The following is a 26,382-nucleotide window of genomic DNA, read 5'->3' as shown; positions in this document are numbered from 1 at the left end:
AAGACTCCAATCAGTTGCTTCGAACGTCTTCCTGTCGGGACACCTTCGTTCTGGAAATCTGTCTCGATACAAACGTACCGCGCCACGGCTATTTCCCCGTGCTAAACCATACATCAAATCGGCATCTGCCAACTCCGCATTTGTAAACATTACACTGACTGCAAAACCACGTTCGTGATGAACACTAACCTGTTGATGCTACGCACTGATGTGCTTGATGCTAGTAGTGTAGAGCAATGAGTCGCATGTCAACACAAGCACCGAAGTCAACATCACCTTCCTTCAATTGGGCCAACGGGCGGTGAATCGAGGAAGTACAGTACATACTAACGAAACTAAAATGAGCTCTAACGTGGAAATTAAGCGTTTCCGGACACATGTCCACATAACATCTTTTCTTTATTTGTGTGTGAGGAATGTTTCCAGAAAGTTTGGCCGTACCTTTTTGTACCACCCTGTATAAGGGGGCGTGAACAGTGTGAGGTTTTGAATGTTCACTGTGAAGGACGTAGAGATGTCGTATAAGCATGTGGAACAGCTTTATCAGCAACTGGCAGCGTTTGGAATGGATCTCATTGTGGGTGTGAGTTTGGCTGGCCGGTCGAATCGTGCAGTATACAGTTTTGTGGAGGCATTCAGAAGTGACGGTGGCCCGATATTGGGCTGCATGGCAACGTGAGTGCAAGCTCACTCATCATCAGGGTTCCAGTCGACCACGTCTAACCGACACATGGGAGGATCACCATATTGTGCATCAAGCACAGCGATTCGTATCAGTGCTTACTATCAGCGAACAAACAACGGACTCAATACAATGTCCAGTCCCATCCTGCACCAGAGACTGGAGGCTAGCAGGGAATTACTCTCCCAAACGCAGGCTGCTGTTACCATCACAACACAAACCGTTGAGTTTGGAGAAGTGCTGTGACCGGGAATATGGACTGCTGATGAATGGTGTCGCATTCAGTTCAGCCGTGGTTGACCGTTCTCGACGAATATGGCGACGACCTAGAGACAGATCCCATTCTTCGACTGTTTTGGAGACTAGTGGTGTTATTTCTGGCGCCTTGATGTGGGGATGCATGGGGTATGATTTCAGGTTACGGCTAGTCTTCAGTGCTAGAACTCTAAAGGCACAAGCATACATGATGATCTTGCGTCTTCTTATGTTACATATCATGTGACAATATCCAGGTATCATATTTCAACAGGACAGTGCCAGTTTAGAAATGAAAAGCTTTATAACCGTCTGTGTTATGTTGAGGTATCCCAGTGGCCAGTAAGCGCCCCAGTTCTTTCCCGATAGAACAAGTATGAATCGACTCTGTCGTAGTGCCAATATATGAGACATAAATAACCGGTTGGAGCAACTGACGGCCAGATAGCCTCAGAAGAGGATTTAAGAACTGTGTGATATCGTTGTCAACGAAATCACACATATTTTTTAAGGAACACGCCGTTTTATCGTTTATTTAAGTACAACTTAGGTTTCGGCCTTTTATGCCATTAAAATCTATTGCAGGACACTTAACATGTTTCCAGGCTCACATTTGACCATAAACTATGAAGCTTTTTTTAACTGCTTGGATCCTGTTAGCCGTTAGTTGTGTGAACTGTAAATGTGTTCCTTTCCGCTTGTCTGCGTGGGTAGATTCTTAATCAGTACTGGATCAAGCAGTTTACAGCTGCTGTACGGTGGCTGGTGCGAGCAGCCATGCCTAATTGTCATCATATTGGTGTTTATCATCTGGTAATTACGTGGTCGAATCGGTCGGTGGGACGTGGATCAAAGCCCTAAAAGCTCCATAAACGTTCATCACGACGTCGCCAAAAACGAAGTCCGTCCAGTATACCGCAATAGGCCAACAAGGCGACTCTTTCAATGAACCGATACTTAGGCCCCTATTACATGTAACAGTACTTTTACCGACTTTGACTTTACTACAGCTACATATTCCTTAACTTAATTTATTGTAAACAGTTTACCGAGTTCCTAAAGCATTAATATCTAAAACTGTAAATCTAGACGAAAGAATAACTTTAAATTCCTTTTTTCACGCTTTAAGGGCAAGTGCTCACCTGTTATTTACCAACGTAAGCCTGTTCTTACTAAATACGACGTGCTTCCACGATTATTTACTGATCTGATGCAAGATGGTGTTTTTACATCCGCCATTTCGCGGAGAGCCAATATTTTTCTTAATTTATGGCCAACTTTACTCTTGACAACACGTTACGTGTCCTGCAATATAGGTTAAAGAGACAAAATAAAATACTTGAAAATAGTATAAAAGGCCGAAACCTGGGTCGTACTTAATGCACAATAAAGCACTCAAATGGCGATGTGTTCCTTTAGATTATATTGCCAAGTTCTTTGTAAATTTGACTCGATTTTCTAATGACTGAAGTTGCATCACACATTCTCAACCAGTGAAGTTTCACTTCGTTTGCTTCTCCCCTTCTGAGTGCTTGACTTTTCTTGTCAGGCAGTGCATTATTATCATCTTCTTTCAGCGTGCAGCACAGCCTCTATTATTAAGCTTTACATTCGTTACCCTCTCTTGGTTTCGCCAAAAATACCCGCTATGACTACCAGTAGCATTTTGTTTTATTAATGCAATTCCATCTTTAGAATTTCTGAGTAGAATATACCAAAACTTTTCTCGCTAAATTATGGTCGAGGAATACCAGTAGGGACGCGTTGCATTCCTTCCGGTAGTTTCGAGCCATTGAGAGAAATTTTCCTCAGCTTGAATGGAAATGTCACCTGCGCTCAGAGACGCCGACTACTGTTGACCTGCAAAACGCGGAAGCGAGTAGCGTAGCCGCAAGTAGCGCATAATGAGCGCAAATGAGAAAGAGAGGAGGCGGATCTCTATTTCAGCGACGTGGGCGGAGGAACAGAAACGCTTCCCGCCGTGACTGCAGTGGAAAATGCGGACATAATTCCTTGCCGTCGAGCGTAAGGCAGTGTGACTGCCGCAGAGATGCCGGTTCCAAAATTAGGGGTTTTTTTCATTGCAGAGGGCAGCCAGTTACCCTACAGCAGGCGGTATGAGTGCAGGACTGGCGCGGAATGAGGAGTAAATAGCAAAGTGGAAAATTATTCAAAAATATCTGCCTGGCACGAACAAGTCGTTCACCATCAAGTGCACATTTAACACATCCAAACTCTTTTCGTGGAGTAGTTTTAAACATTAGTTTCGTAAGGAATAGCGTAGATCAACAATTAAGTCACGTTTCAGTCTCGACCATCGAAAAGGAGCTGCACCTAGGTACAAGGAGGTTCAATATTTACTTCAACACATTTTATTTCTCCGCCAATTTCGTCTGAAAAAATGCAGAATTTGTTATGGGACATTGTGGAACATTTACGCTTCAGCCACTGTAGTGTCATGACGTTCCAATAAGTCGTGGTGTTATACATAGCTTTCAAAATGACTTCTGCAACCGAGGTACGTTTCAAGCAGAACTCCCATTGAGTTTCCTTTGGCGGAAAACCAGAGCATCGCAGACTGGTTGAGTGATTGATTGAAAGGGATTATGGGACCAAACGACGAGGTCATTAGTTCCGCGATTCCGAAGTCAGTCACAGAGGAAAGGGGGTCCGCTAAAAGTGGACGGATCCAGTCACGGGTGGCAATTTATAAAATAATAAACATTAACCACATACAGTAAAAGGCATAAAAGGTGAAACCAAACCTAAAAACTGGAAGATAGGAGGCGGTCATTGGCTCACACACCGAGAAGACTGTAAAATAAGTTCCAACCACAACCAGAGGAGGACAAAGTAAACGCCTTTCATCCGTAAATTTTCAACCTTATTTTATTGACCTACCAGTTTCAGCGTTTTACTACGCCATCTTCAGGCCCCTGACAGACGTGTAGGAATGATCTACCTCACTGCCCCTGCTCCAAGACTAAAGTAGATCCTTATAACTGGAAGTAATACCACTTTCACGGAGGGAACTGAGAATCAGTTCAACCGTCCGTGAACCGTCTGCTAATATTAAGTTTAAGGAATCGGGAAGACGATACTTGGCACGAAGGGCCGAAAGAAGGGGACATTCTACCAATATGTGGGATACCGTCAGTCTGACTCCACAACCACATTGTGAGGGTGGGTCGTCACGTAGGAGGAAACAGTAGGTGGGTCTGGTATGACAGAGGCGTAGACGGCATAAAGCAGTGGACTCCTTCCGAGAGGAGATGAAGCAAGAGCGCCACACTGCAGTAGACTCCTTGATTGTGCAGAGTTTATTACTGTGAGGAATAGCGCACCATATTTGGGCAAAGGGAGATTTGACGTAGATCCGCGTATCCACAGCTGAAATCATGAAAGGAAATGGCTGGTAAGTATCTGCTTCTGTTGCCAAACGGTCAGCCAGTTCTTTCCCTGGGATGCCCACATGACTTGGGATCCAGAAATGACAACGGAACAGGTTGCACGGCCAAGGGCAGAGAGAAGGTCATGGATAGCAGAGACCAAAGGGTGACAAGATTGGTATTGGTAGATAGCCTGCAGGCTGAGAATATCGCAGATATTAACAGGCGGCCGACCGGAGTGGGCGTGCTGTTCTAGGCGCTACAGTCTGGAACCGCGCGACCGCTACGGTTGCAGGTTAGAATCCTGTCTCTGGCATTGATGTGTGTGGTGTCCTTAGGTTAGTTAGGTTTAAGTAGTTCTAAGTTTTAGGGCACTGATGACCTCAGAAGTTAAGTCCCATAGTGCTCAGAGCCATTTGAACCATTTATTAACAGGCTCTTGCAGAATGTCAAAGGAGACCTGGCAGTGAGCAAAAGCACGGTGAGTCTGTCACATCATCCCAACAAGGTCGGGCAAACCAATCCGATCTCCCGCATGGCGACTGACCGTACACACACTAAGGAAACTGAAGAAACGACTTAAGCGTGTTCGTCGCCATAAAAATGCAAACGAACTAAATCTTCTCCATGACCACTCATGGCTTCACACAAGTCTATCCACCCGAGAGCAGTTCACAAAACTTCACTCCAATGTTCGTCATCATCCACCCTATAGTCCGATTCTCGTACCATCCGACTTCCATGTGTTTGGCCCATTGAAGGATGCTTCCTGCGGAAAGCAGTACGTAGATGATGGGGTGATAATTGATGCAGCAAGATATTGGCCCCTACTTCGGTCAGTAGAGTAGTAACATGTAAGGTAGCGTAAGGCCGTCGCACTGAACTGAGATTATGTTGAAAAATAGGGTTTTATATCCAAAAGAGAGCGGATTCATATGATGTATTGGAATCCTGAATAAAACCAACCTACTGCCACAAAAAATGTGTTCTGTTACTTATTAATTGCCCTCGCATATCACAGTAATTTTTCCTGTCTTCTCTGTGTGATTAATAAATAATTATGTTGTAAAATGCCCAGCAAAATTGAAGATTCTTTTTTCGGTGAGAACGTTCCAACAAATTTATTGAAAGGCAGCATTTTCACCTTCGACTTTATTTTAATCAATATTATTGCGGTTTTCAAGCATACATCCGTTAACAAACATAAACAACGTCCGATATACATAAACACATAACGCCATAGTTAACACATTTGAAGCAGTGGAACATGCTGTCAGTTGCGCTGAAAGTACACAAATGTAAGTACACAAACCAACGTACTCAAGATATTGAAAGACATATTTTCTTTCAATGCGACTCAGTCTTTTTTTTCTTTTTTTGCATCCGACAGTTCTTGAAGAGACGAATGAGTACCATGATATGACGCTGACGAATGCTGTTAGCACTGCAAGTCCCCGTAAGAGTACCCTAAAACGAGCTAAAATGGAAAATCAAGGCTGACGTAGTCGGCTGTTGCGATGTGAGCAACGCCACGAACAACCCTCACACCCGACTCCGTCGATACAAGTAGTTAGAAAGTAGGCTTGCGTTACGAAGGCTAAGCACACTTCCTCTTGGCTCTATTTTATGCGGCAAAGATACATAACCCGTTAGGGTAGTTACAAATAGAATCACATGCTAACTAGCAGTATATAGAGAAGACTTAGGAATTCAAATCCAAATGTTTGAAATATTCCGCACTAATAATATTTATTTTATATAGAGGGTTCCCGTAATTTATCTTTACAACTTCCGACTTTAATAACTTCAGAACTATAGTAAATATTAACAAATAGTTTTCAACACGTTAAATAACTCACAAAGCTCGTCAGGTCCAAGGAGAAGAAATTTTGATACAAAATTTAACTTGAAAACCTGGGAAAAAGTGGACGTCACAGAAGAAAGCTCAGTGTGTGGCCTCCTTCATAAATACGACGTCCGATACCCAAGGGCAACAAAACATTCGAACACGATATAGAAGGCAACAGCCGTGTCGGCCAACTATTCAAGTCTGGCATATGTCATTTATAGAAACAGGTTGCGTTCTCCACAAAAAGGGGGCGGGTCACCCATCTGTTCCAGACGCCATTGTGGTCAAGATACTGCAGGCGTTAGTATAAGGAATCTGACAAAATCGGTGAGTACGGTGACCAGAGACTTGGAAATGACATTGTCTACAGTGCACAATGTCTTGCATAAGAGCTTACGGCTATACCCATACAAGGTGCAGCAGCTTCAGGCGCTAAAGCCTACGGAAAAACGTAAGCAGTTTGCAGTGGATATGCTGCACAGTACTGACGCAAACAATGACTTTCTGGAAAAGATTTGTTTCACGAATGAGGCAGGGTTTCTAGTATGCAGCAAACTGAATCGTCGTAACGTTCGTATATGAGGTTCACAGCATCCTCATCTTACGTGTGAAACGCAAAGAGACAGTGCCAAAGTCAATGTTTGGTGTACACTGATGCACGGCTATATAATTGATCCATTTTTTTCATCGAGTCTGCCATCAACGGTGGTATTTACCTGGACATTTTACAAGAGTCTTGTGCGCCACTATTCGAACACCTGCCACCTGATGACATATTACAGCAGGATGGCGCACCACACCACTGGTCCGTAAGTGTCTGTCAGTTTTTAGATGTTAAGTTCCCAGATAGGGGGGGGGGGGGGGAGATTGGACTAGATCGTCCAATTCGATGGCCGCCACGATCTCCTGACGTCATACATCAGACTTCTTACTCTTAGCTTTTGTAAAGCAACTGCTGTACGTAACCATGGGTAGAGACCCACAGGACTTGAAGGCACACATTCACAATGCATTTGAACATGTCACCGCGAAGACCTTGAGTCGCACGTGGTGAGAAATAGAATTCTGACTAGACGTTAACCGTGGCACTAAGCGTCCATACACTGATGTCTATGAATGAGGGAAGAAAATTTTACTAGTTAGCTTATCACATGTATGAAAAGCATTTGTTAATATTTTGTATTGTTTCAAAGGTATTAAAATCTTAAGCTGAAAAGATTGTTTCTGGACACACTGTATTATATTATGCGACAGCAATACCGTCTTGTTTTTCTTTTGTCTTCATCTCGTACCTATACCCCTCGTACCCTGTTGCCACCCCTTTACCACTACACACCTCCTTCCAGGACAGAATATGCGCACCCGAATACTCTGTGTGCAACTCCACCCATCTGAATGTGCGTGGATGTTTTCTACATGTTTACGAAGCGCGTAACTGTGGCGAGACGTGATTACCAGCCAGGTATTTGCGTCGTCGGATGCGGGAAACTGCCTAAAAATCACATACAGGCTGCTCAGCACACCTGCCCTCGTCGTTAATCCGCTAGGCGGATTCTATCCGAAGCAGGCGCACCTGCCCAAATCCGGAAGCTGCTTGCTAACACGAGCAGGTCACGAACCGTAATGCTGTGTATTTCACTTTTTAATCTGTCGATGATCCTTCAAGTACCGCGGAAATATACCGTAAATGTTATCTCACATGTGTGTTCGTACTCATGTTTAAGTGAATAGCTTCTCTACAAAAAAAGTAAATGTTCAAAAGGCTTAACTCAACGACGGATCCTGGCATGAGACGCCCACACAGCTGCCATTACACTGCAGTACCTGCTTCCGGCAACCTTGTCTTTCAATGTTCTCACATTTGTCAGCTATTTTTGTGAAAAGCTTCTAGAGCAACATCAGCCACAGATGCATCTCTGTACGCGTCTTCTGAAAGGCTTTCGAATGCTGTTAAAACGTATATCGTTCGAGTTAAATAAACCATACTCCCTTCAGTATCTCTCTTGATACAAGAGTTAAGAGGATTAAATACAGGGGAAAATCGCGAGTGCTATTGGAAAAGTAAGGAACGATCGGTGGCGAAATGGAAACAGTGAAAATCCGATAAAGCTTTACACAGATGTGTTGTGCGGGGTCTCTAGTACGCCCACATCGCAGTTCTGAGCGCTCAGAGAGCGCATAAAGACACCCATAAAATAGTGTCTCCCGCCATGTGTGGATGCCTGCTGAGAGATTTCGCCTGATTTCATGCAATCCCGCATTACGTAACTGTCAATCAGTTCCTTCTTCATGATACTTCTCTGCCGCGCAATGAAGAAGGTCCTGTAGCATTTTCGACTGGAGTATTAGCACACCCACCCGTCTGATGAACCGCTCGCTATGAAGACAACATTTCGACACAGACAACCAGCTGCAGTCCAGAGCATAAAATTGTTGGAAAGCACAGGATGCTGCCTTCAATGGAAAGGGTATTGTAAAGTTAGTACAGCGCAACGACAAATGTCTAAGTCGAAGCGGCGACTACGCAGAGAAGTAACTGCTAGGTTAACTGTTGGAAATGAAGCAGTTATTTCTACTATGGTTTCCACATTGCGAGCAAACGTTTCTTAGTTTCCGATTAGCTCTCGCTGCGAGCTATCATATGTCGAAAACCTCGTTTCGATATCTGAAACTGGTCATAAAATAAACTGTTTTGCTGTTTACTGGCGCAAATATCGTGTCTTCGTCTTTTCATTTTCTTATCAGGATCTGGGAAGTATGTATTTACCCATCGCTTGACAAGTAGATACGGGATCCAAGGATGACGAAGTCTTCGTTGAGTTCCAGAAGGCATTCGGTAGAATTCCGTAATGCGGACTAACGAATTAAGTAGAAGTTTGCGGAATATGACAACTGTTGTGTGATTTGACAAAAGAGTTAAGCAGCAGACAGAACACAGCAAGTCGTTCTCAACGTAATCGCAACTTGCGACATTTGGGGCGTATCCCATGGGGGGTGTTACGGCACTTTTCACAACATGTATGAACGACGATGGATAACATCTTAGAACCCATGAGGCTTTTCACAGACGGAGCAGCAAACGTTGACGTGCACGCAGTGGAATACCCAAATGTCACGAGACATGCTCCGTCGGCACACGAAATACGATTTCGCGCTGTCAGCTCTTTCCAGCGACAGTTGCCGGCTTCATGTAGCTCGCAAACAATACAATTTGATCACTAAACTGGACGGGAAAGTATTTCCTTCGCTACTTCTATTAAAACGCACATTTCCTCCCATGTCCATATGCTGGTCATGCTGTTCTGCTGTTGTATGCATAAATAAAAACTTTGATATCACTTAGGATGTAACAACACAAAAAGGAAACATTCAAGTACATGTCCATCCAGTAGGACATCAGTTGACCAACTCGAACAAACTCATTACTGATAGAGAACGTATTTATATTTACATAACATCAAGTATAGCAAAAAATGGTTCAAATGGCTCTCAGCACTGTGGGACTTAACAAATGGTTCACATGGCTCTGAGCACTACGGGACTCAACTGCTGAGACCATCAGTCCCCTAGAACTTAGAACTACTTAAACCTAACTAACCTAAGGACATCACACACATCTATGCCCGAGGCAGGATTCTAACCTGCGACCGTAGCGGTCGTTCGGTTCCAGAATGGAGCGCCTAGAACCGCTCGGCCACCGCGGCCGGCTCAACTATTGCAGAAACTATTTCTATTAATTTCGTAAGAAAGGCCCACAAGATGTTAGAAAACGCAAATATGAAAAAAATTTATACAGCAAAATTCGAACCTTCAGCCGACCTACCTTCGTTTCTAGAAAAGTGGTACCTTTTCCCACTATGCTAGGCTGTAGCTTCGTGGTAAGAGACTTTGAGTTTAATATAATAGTCTTTTATAGGCTTTAATCGGCGAAATGCTATATATTTACATTTGACTGTAATAAATCGCAACAAGAAAGAAAGGTTTTTCACGAATTTTGAATGTGCCGTTGCTTTAGAACCGTTTACTCTCATAACACGCGAATTATAACGCGATAACAACGAACTACGACAATTCCTTAACCATCAATGTGACTTTTCCTGTCGTTCTATCACAACAAATCGTACCAATTACGGTTGGCTCTAGAGACATTCAATTTTCTGATGCTTAGGATATAGCATATACACTACTGGAAATGGAAAAAAGAACACATTGTCACCGGTGTGTCAGACCCACCATACTTGCTCCGGACACTGCGAGAGGGCTGTACAAGCAATGATCACACGCACGGCACAGCGGACACACCACGAAACCGCGGTGTTGGCCGTCTAATGGCGATAGCTGCGCAGCATTTGTGCATCGCCGCCGTCAGTGTCAGCCAGTTTGCCGTGGCATACAGAGCTCCATCGCAGTCTTTAACACTGGTAGCATGCCGCGACAGCGTGGACGTGAACCGTATGTGCAGTTGACGGACTTTGAGCGAGGGCGTATAGTGGGCATGCGGGAGGCCGGGTGGACGTACCGCCGAATTGCTCAACACGTGGGGCGTGAGGTCTCCACAGTACATCGATGTTGTCGCCAGTGGTCGGCGGAAGGTGCACGTGCCCGTCGACCTGGGACCGGACCGCAGCGACGCACGGATACACGCCAAGACCGTAGGATCCTACGCAGTGCCGTAGGGGACCGCACCGCCACTTCCCAGCAAATTAGGGACACTGTTGCTCCTGGGGTACCGGCGAGGACCATTCGCAACCGTCTCCATGAAGCTGGGCTACGGTCCCGCACACGGTTAGGCCGTCTTCCGCTCACGCCCCAACATCGTGCAGCCCGCCTCCAGTGGTGTCGCGACAGGCGTGACTGGAGGGACGAATGGAGACGTGTCGTCTTCAGCGATGTGAGTCGCTTCTGCCTTGGTGCCAATGATGGTCGTATGCGTGTTTGGCGCCGTGCAGGTGAGCGCCACAATCAGGACTGCATACAACCGAGGCACACAGGGCCAACACCCGGCATCATGGTGTGGGGAGCGATCTCCTACACTGGCCGTACACCTCTGGTGATCGTCGAGGGGACACTGAATAGTGCACGGTAAATCCAAACCGTCATCGAACCCATCGTTCTACCATTCCTAGACCGGCAAGGGAACTTGCTGTTCCAACAGGACAATGCACGTCCGCATGTATCCCGTGCCACCCAACGTGCTCTAGAAGGTGTAAGTCAACTACCCTGGCCAGCAAGATCTCCGGATCTGTCCCCCACAGAGCATGTTTGGGACTGGATGAAGCGCCGTCTCACGCGGTCTGCACGTCCAGCACGAACGCTGATCCAACTGAGGCGCCAGGTGGAAATAGCATGGCAAGCCGTTCCACAGGACTACATCCAGCATCTCTACGATCGTCTCCATGGGAGAATAGCAGCCTGCATTGCTGCGAAAGGTGGATATACACTGTACTAGTGCCGACATTGTGCATGCTCTGTTGCCTGTGTCTATGTGCCTGTGGTTCTGTCAGTGTGATCATGTGATGTATCTGACCCCAGGAATGTGTCAATAAAGTTTCCCCTTCCTGGGACAATGAATTAACGGTGTTGTTATTTCAATTTCCAGGAGTGTATTCATGGGGGCCGCGCGTTGCAGCCGTGCTATCGCTGGCAAATTGTCACGGTTCGTACGGCTACTGCCGTCGGAGGTTCGACTCCTCCCTTGGGCATGGTTGTGTGTGTGTTGTATTTAGCGTAAGTTAGTTTAAGTTAGATTAAGTAGTGTCTAAGCCTGCGAACCGATGACCTCAGCAGTTTGGTCCCATAGTCCTTACAACAAATTTCCAAAATTTATTGATGGGGTATGAGGTACAGATTAAACCCCACTGAACACAACAAAAACAATAAGGACTCTTGCTCTGCGGACCTCAATCTTTCTTCTTGTGACATGGAGTTCTTTACTTTACGTGACACGTCGCCCAAGTAACGCAGAACTTATTTTGTGTTTCACGTAACGAAATGACTTCTCAACACGAAATAGTAGGAAGTGACGTCACAAAACTTGTAGAGTGCCACGATAGCTTTAACCAACTCGTCCCTGTGCCGATGGCTACAGCCACCTCCCTCGGTGCGACGGGAGCGGGAAAGGAAGTGACCGTGGTACAGAAAATTCCGTCCGTCACACAGCGTACGGTGCTTTGCTTATTGTACAAGTAGATGGTCTAGGGACCGTAGGAAAGAATGAAATGAAGAAGAAAAAGTTACGAGTAAAAGTGTTTTGCAATTTTCTAACCAAAAGTCGCGATCTGAGAAGCTCGCTCCAGGGACAGACCAGCCGCTGGCGGTGGAGACTCCTTCCTCTGGCCGCCGGCGCATAATTAGTGTTTACAGCCGGCGTGTCCGCCTGAAGTGGACTAAGTGAGAGTTAGAGGAGGCACAATTAAGGTGACGTCAGCGGGCACGGGGGCCGCGGCCTTTGCCGCCCGTCGCTTCTCGTCTCGGCTCATCACGTCCCCTCACGTCGCCGCAGTGAGACAACTCGTGCCTCCGGCGACGCACAGAGACAACGTAACGCTGCGCCCCTCTCAGCATCGACGTTAGGCTCTTACCCTTTGTGCACGCCACACCACGGCCAGGCATCGGGTCCAAGGCGCGGAAGTGTCACGTACTTCTTTTCTGATCGGCGCTGTGCTTATACACTGATCAGCCACAACATTATGACTCACTGACTCCGTCTGGAGACCAAAAGTGGCCCATCGGGACCATCCGATTGCCGTGTCATCCTCAGTTGAGGACGCTGATAGGAGGGGCGTGTGTTCAGCACACTGCTCTCCCGGTCGTTATGATGGTTTTTTCTTTGACCGGAGCCGCTACTATTCGGTCGAGTAGCTCCTCAATTGGCACCACGAGGCTGAGTGCGCCCCGAAAAATGGCAACAGCGCATGGCGGCTGGATGGTCACCCATCCAAGTGCCGGTCACGCCCGACAGCGCTTAACTTCGGTGATCTCACGGGAACCGGTGTGTCCACTGCGGCAAGGCCGTTGCCAGAACATTATGACAACATACCTAATAGCTGGTATGTTCACCTTTGGCACGGACAACAGCGGCGACGAGTCGCAGCATGGAAGCAAAGAGACCTAGGCAGATGGCTGACCGCAGTTGGCACCACGTCTGCACAAACAAAGCACCTAATTCCCCCTAAATTCCGGGAAGGGGGGCGATGAGCTCTGGCGCCACTTTCAATCACATCCCAGATGCGTTCGATCGGGTTCAGATCCGGCGAATTCGGGGGGATGGGGGAAGGAGGCATCGCATCAATTGGAAATCGCTACTGAGTTCCCCGAACGACTCCACCAAACTCCTGGCCTTGTGACATGGCGCATTATCTTGTTGAAAAATACCACTGCCGTCGGGAAACACGATTGCCATGAAGGGACGTACATGGTCTGCAACCAGTGTATGATATTCTTTGGCCATCATGGAGCCTTGCAAGAGCTCCACTGGACCTATGATTGCCTACGTGAATGTTCGCCTGAGCATAACGGAGCCTCCGCCAGCTTGTCTTGTGACGATACAACGCAGTCCTTGCTATGAATTTTTTCGATTACTTAACACATGAAACTGTTTGTATACGATGTATTGTCTAGTGTAAATATGAATTGTAAATACTATATTTAAATTATGTAATATTTAACACTGGAAAGTCAGGGTATATTTAGAGACTGTCTCGTCGCGCCTCTGGGCACGGGAGCGCGCCAGCGTGCAGTAGTAGCAGTGACGCCGTGCTCGGAGTAAGACGTACAGTCGAGTGCTGCCAGCCCTATCTGTGTTACATCGAACGGCTAGTGTGTGGATCTGAGTACGACGGGAAAGTAATGGTCGGCATATCTGGAAGCATGGCCGGACAAGTTATTATGGATTAACGGGCACAGTGCTGAAGAAACGAGGACTTAAATGTGAAGCGCACTGTGGGCCCAAGTCCCAACAGAAAAAGTCCGCTGCCACATTGTGTCGCTGCCGTGGACTTCCGTCGATCCACCGACAACGAAGGAAGTAATATCTACGTATTTTCGTAGGATAAAATTGTAGAAGGATTGCTAGTGACTGTGCTTTTCTCTGAAGTTGAACAGTTAATAACAAGCACTTTATAATCGAAGTGTTACAGTTACATTCCACCCGACGATAACACCAAGTAGGTTCCTTCCAATCCTTACCTTACTGAACCGAGTGTGTCACGCCATTATCAAGAGAAAATATGTTAATTATGAAATTATTTGCACAGACGCTGAAGAGTAATTGTCAGACTGGTTATCGTAGTTAATTGCTCCACTTAATAAGCTTACGCCAACCGTAGTTACTTAATAATAGACTAAAGTAATAAATTTGATTACTAAGATGTATTTCAATGCATATTCAGCTGAAGTTAATTCAATGATATTTCATGAAACTATAAAGTTTATTCCTCCTGACAATCCCCCAATTAATGAATTATTATCATTCAAAACATAGTTGATCAATTATTGGCAATGTATCTCATTATCAGTAGATTAAATTGTGCAAAGTACGTAATTTTAAAGACAGAATGACAGTCCATTATTCAAAATCTCGATAGATAATTATCTGTGTTGTCAGCATTGCACTTAGCTGACAAATTATGAACAAAATAAGTGTAGTTAGATTGTTATGACATTGTTTTATATGACTATTGAGCCTGACACAGCACTTACGTAAAAGTTCCCGCTCCACCTGCTGCGCTATAAACAGGTAAACTTCATTTTTGACACAATTGTTCACGTACTTAACAGCACTGTCGCTCATCAGTTGAGCTGGCGACCGATTTTTTAATTGCTTTTACAACTTAATCATTTCTTTCGGCAAAATTTCCACAGGCAAAATTTATTTCCAAATTATTTCCATGATTTCATTTACCGGTCGTTATTGAATGAAATTACTCATTCAATAACGATCAAGTTATAACGTCTCCTGTTTCCCGCGGAATAATCATTATTTACTTCGGATTCGGATGCCTCATCCCGACGCGGGTCTAAATTCATAATTCAAAATCATTGTCGACTAGTAATTTCGCAAATCCCGGGAAGCAGGGGGGTGTTAATAGTCTCCGTTCCGCAGTACAGATGTCAAGGAGCTCCCCCCCAGGAAGATGGTGGATTCGCGCCCTCCAGTTGGCATGATGAAGAAGGTATCCGAATTCATCAGACCATGCGCTATCGTCCAGTGCCAATGCTCACGTGCCTATTTCGGTTGCAGTTGTCGATATTGTGCTGTTACCATGTCCTGTTTTACCAATCCGCCCTGTGTACGAAGCCCGACATTTGTAATGAAGAGTGGCCCCCCAATCTCACGACTTCTGGATAGTGATGGAGCCATCACACTCTGCCCTTAGCCAAACTTAGATAGATCTTCGTCGTTATACACAGGGACAGCACGCCCACTGACATTACAAGGACCGTGCATGTATTTGACCAGCAGTCATTCCTCGCCAGGCGACGCCGCTACCGCCTGGACGGGTTTATATAGATAGTAGGTTCTAGTGGTCATAATGTTCTGGCTGATAGTGTGAACTGTTGGCGATCGGAAAGGGCTTTTTATCAGCCAACACTAAACGTTACTACACTCTTCTTCACTATACGTCGAATTCTACCCAGGGTGTCCCATTCATACTTACCTCGCCTAATAACTTTTTGTCCAGAAGCCAAATAGAAAAGGCATCAAGCAAATGTTCTTAGAAAAACCTTAAAAATTTTCAGCAGTTAACCATATGCCACGAGACTATAAAATATTCGCACCACATCATTACCATTTATCGTGCAAAATGATCCTTGGAACATGGATTTAACTAAATAACTATGACCTGAATGAGATTTTCACTCTGCAGCGGAGTGTGCGCTGATATGAAACTTCATGGCAGATTAAAACTGTGTGCCCGACCGAGACTCGAACTCGAGACCTTTGCCTTTTGCGGGCAAGTGCTCTACCAACTGAGCTACCGAAGCACGACTCACGCCGCCTACTCACTGCTTTACTTCTGCAAGTACCTCGTCTCCGACATTCCAAACTTTACAGAAGCTCTCCTGGAACCTTGCAGAACTAGCACTCCTGAAAGAAAGGATATTGCGGAGACATGGCTTAGCCACAGCCTGGGGGATGTTTCCAGAATGAGATTTTCACTCTGCAGCGGAGTTTGCGCTGATATGAAACTTCCTGGCAGATTAAAACTGTGTGCCCGACAGAGACTCGAACTCGGGACCGAGCACTTGCCCGCGAAAGGCAAAGGTCCCGCGTTCGAGTCTCGGGCAGGCACACAGTTTTAACTATGACCTGCTCAAAAACGTATCACGGCGCACATTCACATGAACATGACGTTATTAAAAACGTAACTGAAGATTCAGTTTGACTCTTCTGTTCTGGCGCACAAGGCTATTATTCTAGTAACGTAACTCGTTCACTTGCGGGAGCTAACATTAAAAAAATGGAAGCTCAAGGGTAATGTGAGCATTATTCCAATTACTGTTCTGCTAATTTACATTCCCCATAGGTGAATATCAGTTCTACCTTTTCTTCGATGATGTACACTGAACTAATTCAAACATTAAACTGAAAAGAGTCGACTGAATGACTGGTGTACATTTTCCTAGTGTCTTCATTTATTAAATGACAAATCCAGCCAGTCGGTGTGGCCGAGCGGTTCTAGTCGCTCTAGACGGGAACCGTGCGACCGCTACGGTCGCAGATTCGAATCCTGCCTCGGGCATGGATGTGTATGATGTCCTTAGGTTATTTAGGTTTAAGTAGTTCTAAGTTCTAGGGGACCATAGTGCTCAGAACCATTTGAACCATTTTCTTGACAGATCATGCTAATGGACGAGTTACGTTACTCAGGTTACCTGCAGTGTGTTCGAGCACATGGAATTGTAAGTAAGTTTTACGTTACATGTTTAATGACGTTGTGGTTACGCAAATGGTACAATTTTCTCTCTTGGAACATGTCTTAAGGAGAGAAAATGCATCACCGAATGAAAATTATTCGGTTTTACTTAATTTTGGAAATTTGTGGTTAGCTTCGATGGGACCAGGCTGCTGACTTGCACACTACTTAATCTTACTGAAACTAACTTACGCTTATGACAACACACACACACATGCCTGAGGGAGAACTCGAAACTCAGCCGGAGGGAGCCGCGCGAACCATGGCAAGGCGCCTGAGACCATGCGGCTACACCACGCGACTGTTTTTATTTTTAAAAAAGACGTGCTTCTGGTCATATCTTGGTAAACATCAAAGTTACAAGCTACTTAATGTTCCCCTGTAGTTTTATTAGGCTTCTGGACAGAAAATTATTGAGGTGCTCAAGAAAATGGTACAGCCTACATACTGACCTCAGTTTCATTCTGTGTAGGTTATCTACAACTAGAACAGACCAGTCCGTTGATACTAAGACTCGAAGGGCTCTAAAGAGGGCAGTAAATGAGAAGGGCGTCAGACATTCTTGTAGGCAGGCCCATCGTATTATTCAACATGTACGTAAATCCCAAAGTAAATGAAACCAAGAAGGAACTTCGAAAAGCGATAAATCTCACAAAGAACAAATAAAATTTTAATGTTTTCTCAGTGAAATTGCATTCTGTCAGAGGAGTCAAGGGATGCAGTAGATGACTTGATAGAACGTGTACCGAGATGGGTTGTAATAAAATGTAGTTGAATGAAAAATAGCCGTGCTGAGTGCATCTGATCACGAAATGAAACACCAAAAGTAGTAGAAGAGTTTTGCCATCTGGTCAGTAGAAAAAACTGACGAAGCAAGAACCAAAGCCGGCCGCGGTGGCCGAGCGGTTCTAGGCGCTTCAGTCCAGCACCGCGTGACTGCTACGGTCGCAGGTTCGCATCCTGCCTCGGGCATTGATGTGTGTGATGTCCTTAGGTTAGTTAGGTTTAAGTAGTTGTAAGTTCTAGGAGACTGATGACCTCAGATGTTAAGTCCCATGTTGCTCAGAGTCATTCGAACCAAGAACCAAAGGCGATATAAAATGTTGACTGGTAACAGAGATTAAACGTTTTCTGAAAACGAGAAAGCTATTGCCATTTAACATACACTTAAGTGTTGGAAGTGCTTTTCTGAAAATACGTGACTGGTGCTTAGTCTTATATCGATGAGAAAACTGTATTTTAAATAGTAGGGGCAAAAAGAGAATATATGTTTTTGGTATCCAGTGTTGCAGAGGACTAATGAAGATTGTATGGGTAAATGGAATATCTAATGAAAAGGGGAACTGAAGATAAAGTTGTTATAGCTCATTTTGATTAAATTGACTGATGTGTTGATGACACTCACGCTGTGGCATGAAGTAATTGTTAATTTGGTAATGTAGGGAAGAGTGGAGTGTAGTGGTGGACGGAGTAACAGCTTTTGAGGGAGCTCAAGGCTTTGCTTACTCATCTGGGTTCAAGTGAATGTGGGTTCCAGCAGCTACACAGAGATGAAGAGGCTTGCTGAAGTGAAACCGTCGTGGAGAGTTGTAGGCTTCAGACAGACTATCTGAACTGCCTGTTGAACTTCGTAATGCGTGAAACGCTGAAACTTCCTGATAGATCAGAACTGTGCTGAGCCAACACTCAGACCCAGAACGTTGCCTTTAGAGGACATTGTTCTTAGCGGCTGAGCTGGCCACGCGTAACTCATGACGTGCCCTCAGCCACACTTCAGACAGTACTTCTCTTCTACAGGGCGGGAAAAATCAAACTGACCCATAAAATATTTCTTACATCTGTACAGCCCGCAATCCAGGTTGTCGTGTACGGTACTTCATGTATTACTGGCATTTCTCCGTTTGCCTCTTCTATGGTTCGCGAAAGTGAACGATAGCCGGTAAGTCTCTGTGTGTGCTAGAATCTTTAGAATTTAATCTTGATGGTTTCTTTCGCGTCAGTTACTTAGGAGGAAGTAAAAATTAATGCACCTTAAAATAGGCAGCCCTCATCATCTGTCCCTTGCGTGCGGCATGTAAGTTGGGTTACCTACCTTAAATAAATGAAATAATTTCCGGGCAATTTTTATTCTACCAATCCTCTAGTCTCCAAACTTAACATAAGCTCTGCTGCATATTTTGCAGGGTTTGCATCACCAGCAGGTTGAAGGTTTTTCTGAATGAATCTTTCACACTGCATTGGACCTAGTCTTGTTGCTATGGTATGCGGCAGATCAGAACTGCTAGACTAACTTATTAGAGTCTAAATCGGTACTCTCTACCTACATATAGTTGTTTTCACCATTACCATAATCTCAGGGGATAGCTTCACATCATATATAGTATAGAATTCGTGTAAATCTACATTTGCATCTGCGTGAATACTCTACAAATCACACTTAAGCGTCTGGAAGAGGGTTCATTGAACTACCTTCGCACTAATTCTCCATTATTTCATCCTTGAACAGCGGGTGGAAAAACAGAATGCCTGTACCTTTTCGTGCGAACTCTGATGTCCCCTATTTTATTATGATGATCTTTTCCCCCTACGTAAGTCGTTGTCAACAAAATATTTTCGTATTCGAAAGAAGTTCGCTGTTGAAATTTCCTGAGAAGATCCTGCCATAACGAAAAACGCTTTTGTTTTAATGATTTCCATCCCAAATTCTCTGTTTTGTCCGCGACATTCTCTTCCCTATTTCTGGATAACACAGAACGTGCTGCTCTTCTTTAAACTTCCTCGAGGTACTCCATTAATCCTATCTGGTTAGCATCCCAGACTATGTAGCAGGAGCCCAAAAAACAACAGATAAGTATAGAGTAGGCAGTCTCTTTTGTATATCTGTTGCATCTTCTGAGTGTTCTGCCGATAAATCGCAGTCTTTGGTTCGCCTTCCACACAACATTTTCTGTGTGTTCTCTCCAATTTAAATTTTTCGTAATTGTAATTCCTAGGTATTTAGGTGAATTTATGACGTTTAGGTTAGATTTATTAACGTGTATTCTAAGTTTAAAGGACTCCTTTTAGCAGTCAAGTGGCTGACGACACACTTTTAGTTATTTAGCATCAACTGCCAATTTTCGCACCATACAGATATCTCTTCTAAGTCGTGTATTCTAAGTTTAAAGGACTCCTTTTAGCAGTCAAGTGGCTGACATCACACTTTTAGTTATTTAGCATCAACTGCCAATTTTCGCACCACACAGATATCTCTTCCAAGTCATTTTGCAATTTATTTTGATCTTCTGATGAGTTCACTAGACGATAGACAGCATCATCTGCAAACAACCTTAGATGGCTGCTCAGATTGTCTCCTAAATCGTTCATATAGATAAGGAACAGCAGATGGCCTATAACACTACCTTGGGGAACGGCAGAAATCACTTGTGTTTTACTCGATGACTTTCCGTCAGTTACTATGAACTGTGATCTCTCTCACAGGAAATCACAAATCCATGCACACCACTGAGACGATATTCCATAAGCATGCAATTCAATTACAAGCCGCTTGTGTGGTACAGTACCAAAACCTTCTGGAAATCTAGAAATACGGAATTAATTTGAAAACCCTTGTCAATAACACTCAAAACTTCATATGAGAAAAGAGCTAGTTGTGTTTCACAAGATCGATGTTTTCTAAATCCGTATTGACTTTATGTCAACATATCATTCATTCTCTTCGAGATAATTCATAATGTTCTAACACAATGTATGTTTCAAAATCCTGCTGCATATCGACTTTAATAAGGGCCTGGATTAGTTAATCATCATCATCGTATTATGCTCGTGCAGTGGCTGAATATCATACGCTATTTTAACCACTGTTGTAGAGTTTATCGTCCAGAATGGACAAGGTAAATTTCAATTATAACTTTGAACCGGACTCTGGAACATTGGCTTTCGCGCGAAATGCCTTTACCGGTCGCAGTATCCTGGAATGACAGACGATCAGCCTTAACCGCTTCTTTACTCACGGCTCTTCTCGCCGGATTTTTTTTTTCCCTCGAGTCAAACACTGGCTTCTGGCTAATGCATTTCTCGGAATTTTTCTTCGTTCCAGGAGTACTTGTCTAGCAATGTATTTAGAAGTGTTATGCCGAGACATTTTTTTCAGTACAACAATTGCGGCGAAAGGCAACGTTTTGAGTTTGAGTCCCCGGCTGCCACAATTTTCATCTATTATGCAGCTTCAAATCAGCACACAGTCCGCGGCAGACAAAAAGATTTATGCTGATACGGAAAGTTATTTTATCATTGATGAGCTTAGTCGCCTTATCACTGATATTATTTGTTTTCTGGTGGACCCATATCTTAAATTGTAGTGAATAAAAAACTTGGAATAAATATCTGCCTCTCTACTGGATCATTAGGTAGTAATGTGTGCACCATCAGAGATTTTATGGACTTCCACACAATGGTTAAGTAGAGCCTTTTCCACAGATGGTGGCTGTACCACCGCAATGACCACTGCGGACTCCGTAGGAAACTTTGACACAATTTGTCAACGGTATTTTCTCTCAACGTGACCTCCGAGCGAATAGTTTCCTTGATGCTGAGTGCCTACCGTGGGAGAAGGTATTCGCAACACCTTAAGACTGGCATCACTGGTAAACTAAAGAATTTAATCCCTTTAAAATCTTTTTTATTGTACTGGTGCATCACCATATAAAATGCTTGAAATATTATAATTAACTGACGTTTCGGCCTACTTACAAGGCCCTTCCTCAGGGCAAAGTCTTTTTCCTGAGGTAGGCCTCTGCACCTCGGGAGAAAGATGAACATCAACAAAGAAAAGAAAGAATGTAATCGAATTAAATCAAGCTATGCTGAGTGAATTTGTTTACGAATTGAAACATCAAAAGTAGTAGAAGGTTTAGCAAATTGGTCAGCTGAAATAACCGGTGACACAAGAAGTAAAGCTAATATAAAATACTGCCTGGCAACAGTGGCTCAATATTCTGTGAAAATGATAATTCTGCTGGAGTATAATACAAATTCAAGCGTTGGTAATGCGTTTCTGAAAAGATATATTGGAATATAGTCTTATACAATTGTGAAAAGTGTCTTATAAACAGCACGAGCAGGTAGCAAATAAATGTTTTTGAAACATGGTGTTTCAGATGACGAATGAATATTATATGGATGAATCGAATAACTAATGAAGATGACTGAGGAAAAAATTATGGCTCGGATCGATTAAACAGAGAGATCTAAGAGACTTATGAGTAGCAGCGTAGCTTGGTGCTAGATATGGGTAGCTTTCTAAGAAATAAAGGCCTCTTCGCTTAATGAAAGCATCAAAAATGCCTTAGAAAGAAAACGCAATAGAATAAGCTGTGTGTAATTCGTTCTGCTGACACGCTACTAATTGCTCGAATTAACAACAGGTCCCTACAGGCAAGTGATGAAACATCAAATCTTTTCGGAAATGCAAATACTACATTCTTCTTGAAGTCTATTATGCCAGTCTCACACTACTTGAATCCCAGATGCAAAAGTTTTGTCATGGTATGTTCTCGGTAGAATCCCAATAACTGTGAGGAAATGTCGTGCAATACAGGTGCCTTGTTTCGATGTAATTCTTTCAGGGTTTGTTAAATTCACAGTATCATATCTCCCATGTCACCTTCATCTGCATTTTATTCCATTTCCATAAACCTGTTTGCTGATTCATTTCTGTTGTACAGCCCTTACATATATTACTTCCACCTTTCAGCTACCCCTTCTTTGTTTCGTTCTACGAGGGATACCCAGACAGTAATGCACCTAATTCTTTTTCTCAGTCGAAATATTCCCGTCACTTCCGACTGATAGTGTAGCTGTAGGACAATTTCAAAATGCCCGCATCTCGTGGTCGTGCGGTAGCGTTCACGCTTCTCAAGCCCTGGTTCCCGGGTTCGATTCCCAGCGGGGTCAGAGATTTTCACTGCCTCGTGATGGCTGGGTGTTGTATGATGTCCTTAGGTTAGTTAGGTTTAAGTAGTTCTAAGTTTTAGGGGACTGATGATTATAGAAGTTAAGTCCCATAGTGCTCAGAGCCAATTTCAAAATGGCTCTGTAGGTGATGGACGTTACAAGCAACGTGCCGTTATTGAATTTATCACTGTAGAGAAAGAAACAGTGGGATATATTCACAAACGCTTCTGCAAAGTCCATGGAGCATCTGATGTCGACAGAAGCACAGTTAGTCACTGGGAACGGAGGCTGAGGTCATCAGAAGGCGGTATGGCGGAGCGCGACGATTTGCAGCGGTCGGTGAGACCATCCACAGCTGTCACACTTAACACACCTGACCTGGCCCCCTCGGACTTCCTCTTGTCTGGGCCATTAAAGGATGCCATTCGCGTAAGAAATTTTGATTACGATGAGGGGTGATTCACACGGTGAAGCACTGGGTACGGCTCCAGCAGGGACACGGATTGGTATCAACAGGGCATACATGCCCTTGTTCCGCGATGGAGGAAGGCCATAGAATGGGATGGAGATTACGTGAAGAAACAGGGTGTGTAGATAAAACGCTATTCTTTCGTGTGTGTAATTCTCATTATCTGCAATAAAGAATAGTTGGAAAAAGGAATGCGAAGCATTACTTTCTGGGCAACCTTCGTAGCTTGCCAACTCAGCTAATATTCATACAGATATCTCTCTCTCTTCGAATGGCCTCTTTATTTTTCCTATTAGTGTCATCTGTCTTTCCCATACTCGAGCACGCTTCTAAAGTTTTGCGCTTCTTCGTCCCTCATTCCTGCTTTACCATTTAGCACTTTGTGAGTTGCTGTATTCCGTTTAACCTGCTTCATTTCATGTATTTTCCTTCCTTCAGTTAAATTAAGGTAGGTGGTACCATCTTGTAACACCTTTTTTAATTCGCTTTCTGAATAATTTGCAATCTGTATGAGGTTAGGAATCTGTATGGCATCAGACGAAATAATTTTATACGTTTTAGTCCTTTTTGAAAATGTGTTACATTAGAAAGTTTTTATTTAAATAATAGTTTGTTGTAAGGATAAGCGCGCTAGACACAACCATAACACCCAATTTTCGTTGAAGATTATTCATCGTTGGTAAGTGCAATTTGATAATCACTGTCTCACCCAGCCTTAACAAACGTAAAAACTCAATACCTATATATATATATATATATATATATATATATATATATATATATATATATATATATATAATTCAGATGTTTTATATATATATATATATAATTCAGATGTTTTCATGTTTTATCTTACTGTTATAAGCTCCGACGTACACGAAATGTTATGTTGTATGCTACTATCAAACAAACATTGCTCTCCATTATGTACCAAATACAATTCATTTATAATCATTTCCGCCTATTTTTCAATGTGAAGTAGCCTAATTGTATCTACGACTACTAGATGGCACGCTCGTTGCAGTGCCATGTTCACCTGGCCGCATTTGTTAACGCGGGCACCTCGGTCCGTTTGCAACCTGTAACCGCGTAAGTAATGAGCAGCCCTTAGTGGCTCGCCATCACAATAATTTATCTTAAATGTCTTTGTGACTATGCCTTTTTTGGAATTTTATTATTTTATAAATGACGTATAAGTACTGCCAGTCTGTTACGATGACTGTGTACTTACACTCTGTATCATACGTTTTTAGTCATAGTTCAGTGACCATGGTATGGACCATTCTTTGGTTTAAATTCTGAGCAAGACACTCCTAGCAGTGTTGAAACCCCGTTAATTCGTTACAGATAGTGACCGAGGGCTGTTTTCTTTCAGTTGTATATCCCATTATTTTCATAGCTGGTCTTTTAGAATAAACCGAAAAACTTCATACCACAAAGTACATGGAAATGGTTAACGAACCATTTGACTTTCATAGCTTTCAAGAGGGTGTTTTTAAATGAAATTGAGAAAAACAACCGTTACGGTGTATTATCGGAAACAGTACGAACTGTACTGTTCAAAGTGAATCGCACGTAGTAGGTTCGCTAATTTAGACGGAAGAGTTGTAAGGTATGGATCACTTACATGCAAAGCCGTCGGCCGTTTCTCATGCGGCTGGCAGGAGCCGCGTGCAGCAGAATGCGACCGCGTAAATACCCCCGTGCAAGACGTCCGCTTTAACGCAGCTTCTTCTTTAAGAAGAAATGACACCCCGGAGCGCACTGCAACAAAGGCTGCACCTCTCTTTGAAGGAAGTTGAGCTCGGTTTTTCCCCTCGCCTGGAAATATCAGCGGCCTCGCGCGAAATATCAACGGCGTTGGGCTGGCATAGAAGGAACTCGGAAAGACTCATCCTTCTCACACAACCCATGCCGGCCCCCCCCCCCCCCTCACACTTCTCATACAACAAAGCTGTTGTTCAGAGTGTGGGACACGCAAAGCGTTCCTGGCAATGTAGGGCGTAAAGTAACTCGGAGCGTTAGAGTTGCTACGGATTGAGTGCTCAGTAGCCAGATATGATTCAGCAGCACGAGCGTTGAGAACCGAAGGAACGATGTGTGGCTAAACTGCAGTCTTCGGGAGGTAGCCACACATCTCAGCTGTACGTAGCTAAATAGTGATCTCGTGGCAGGTACAAAATACAATGAAGAGCCACAGAAACTGGTACATCCGCCTAATATCGTGTAGGCCCCTCGCGAGCACGCGGAATTACCCCAACACGACGTGGCATGGTCTCGCCTACTATCTGAAGAAGTGCTGGACGGAACTGACACCACGAATTCTGCAGCACTGTCCATAAATCCGTAGCAGTACGAGGGAGTAAAAATCTCTTCTCAACAGCATATTGCAAGGCATCCCAAATACGCTCAATAATGTTCATGTCTGGGAAGTTTGGCGGTCAGCGAAAGTGTTTAAACTCAGAAGGGTGTTCGTGGAGCCAGTTAGTAGCAATTCCGGACGTGAGGGACGTCGCATTGTCCTGCTGGAATTGCCGTCCGTCGGAATTCACAGTGGACGTGAATGGATGCAGGTGATCAGACAGTGCTTACTAACGTGTTACCTGTCAGAGCCGTATCTAGACGTATCAAGGGCCCCCCTTCCCCCCCCCCCCCCCCCCCACTATAATTGCACACGCCACACACCACTACTGAGCCTCCACCAGCTTGAACAGTACCCTGCTGACATGCAGGGTCCATGGATTTATGAGGTTGTTTCCACATCCGTACATGTCCATCCGCTCTGTACAATGTGAAACGAGACTCGCCTCACCAGGCAATATGTTTACAGTCATCAACAGTCCAATGTCGGCATTGACGGGCCC

At 44.2% G+C, this 26,382-nt stretch overlaps 1 protein-coding gene and 1 pseudogene across 1 annotated transcript in view; both read right to left on the bottom strand.

Annotated features, from left to right (window-relative positions):
• Positions 1-26,382, bottom strand: part of LOC126278924 (KH domain-containing, RNA-binding, signal transduction-associated protein 3-like) — a 1,426,848-nt gene that overhangs the window by 1,090,909 nt on the left and 309,557 nt on the right. The gene's annotated exons all lie outside the window — the stretch shown is intronic.
• On the bottom strand, positions 13,078-13,194 carry LOC126279257 (5S ribosomal RNA; annotated as a pseudogene).

Source organism: Schistocerca gregaria, chromosome 6 (assembly GCF_023897955.1).
Source record: "Schistocerca gregaria isolate iqSchGreg1 chromosome 6, iqSchGreg1.2, whole genome shotgun sequence".
NCBI classification, from domain to species: domain Eukaryota; kingdom Metazoa; phylum Arthropoda; class Insecta; order Orthoptera; family Acrididae; genus Schistocerca; species Schistocerca gregaria.
The sequence above is the reverse complement of the archived record's forward strand: the minus strand, read 5'-3'. Positions and strand labels throughout refer to the sequence as shown.